We start from the raw sequence: 1,566 nt of genomic DNA on the forward strand, positions 1-1,566 counted from the left end.
GCCAGGCCAGGCCAGGCCAGGGCCAGGCCAGGCCAGGGCCAGGGCCAGGCCAGGGCCAGGGCCAGGCCAGGCCAGGCCAGGGCCAGGCCAGGCCAGGCCAGGGCCAGGGCCAGGGCCAGGCCAGGCCAGGGCCAGGCCAGGCCAGGCCAGGCCAGGGCCAGGCCAGGCCAGGGCCAGGCCAGGCCAGGCCAGGCCAGGGCCAGGCCAGGCCAGGCCAGGCCAGGCCAGGCCAGGCCAGGGCCAGGCCAGGCCAGGGCCAGGCCAGGCCAGGCCAGGGCCAGGCCAGGCCAGGCCAGGCCAGGGCCAGGCCAGGCCAGGGCCAGGCCAGGCCAGGGCCAGGCCAGGCCAGGCCAGGCCAGGCCAGGCCAGGCCAGGCCAGGCCAGGGCCAGGCCAGGCCAGGCCAGGGCCAGGCCAGGCCAGGGCCAGGCCAGGCCAGGGCCAGGCCAGGCCAGGCCAGGCCAGGGCCAGGGCCAGGCCAGGGCCAGGCCAGGCCAGGCCAGGGCCAGGCCAGGGCCAGGCCAGGCCAGGCCAGGCCAGGCCAGGGCCAGGCCAGGGCCAGGGCCAGGCCAGGGCCAGGCCAGGGCCAGGCCAGGCCAGGCCAGGCCAGGCCAGGCCAGGCCAGGCCAGGCCAGGGCCAGGCCAGGGCCAGGCCAGGCCAGGCCAGGCCAGGCCAGGCCAGGCCAGGGCCAGGCCAGGGCCAGGCCAGGCCAGGCCAGGGCCAGGCCAGGCCAGGGCCAGGGCCAGGCCAGGCCAGGCCAGGCCAGGCCAGGCCAGGCCAGGCCAGGGCCAGGCCAGGCCAGGCCAGGCCAGGCCAGGCCAGGGCCAGGCCAGGCCAGGCCAGGGCCAGGGCCAGGGCCAGGGCCAGGGCCAGGGCCAGGGCCAGGGCCAGGCCAGGGCCAGGGCCAGGGCCAGGCCAGGCCAGGGCCAGGCCAGGCCAGGCCAGGGCCAGGGCCAGGCCAGGCCAGGCCAGGGCCAGGGCCAGGGCCAGGCCAGGGCCAGGCCAGGGCCAGGCCAGGGCCAGGCCAGGCCAGGCCAGGGCCAGGCCAGGCCAGGGCCAGGGCCAGGGCCAGGCCAGGCCAGGGCCAGGCCAGGCCAGGGCCAGGCCAGGCCAGGCCAGGCCAGGCCAGGCCAGGCCAGGCCAGGCCAGGCCAGGCCAGGGCCAGGCCAGGCCAGGCCAGGCCAGGGCCAGGCCAGGCCAGGCCAGGGCCAGGCCAGGCCAGGGCCAGGGCCAGGCCAGGCCAGGCCAGGGCCAGGGCCAGGCCAGGCCAGGCCAGGCCAGGCCAGGCCAGGCCAGGCCAGGCCAGGCCAGGCCAGGCCAGGCCAGGCCAGGCCAGGCCAGGCCAGGCCAGGCCAGGCCAGGCCAGGCCAGGCCAGGCCAGGCCAGGCCAGGCCAGGCCAGGCCAGGCCAGGCCAGGCCAGGCCAGGCCAGGCCAGGCCAGGCCAGGCCAGGCCAGGCCAGGCCAGGCCAGGCCAGGCCAGGCCAGGCCAGGCCAGGCCAGGCCAGGGCCAGGCCAGGCCAGGCCAGGCCAGGCCAGGCCAGGCCAGGCCAGGCCAGGCCAGGCCAG

Source organism: Bos javanicus, chromosome 21 (assembly GCF_032452875.1).
Source record: "Bos javanicus breed banteng chromosome 21, ARS-OSU_banteng_1.0, whole genome shotgun sequence".
In the NCBI taxonomy this organism is placed as follows: Eukaryota; Metazoa; Chordata; class Mammalia; order Artiodactyla; family Bovidae; genus Bos; species Bos javanicus.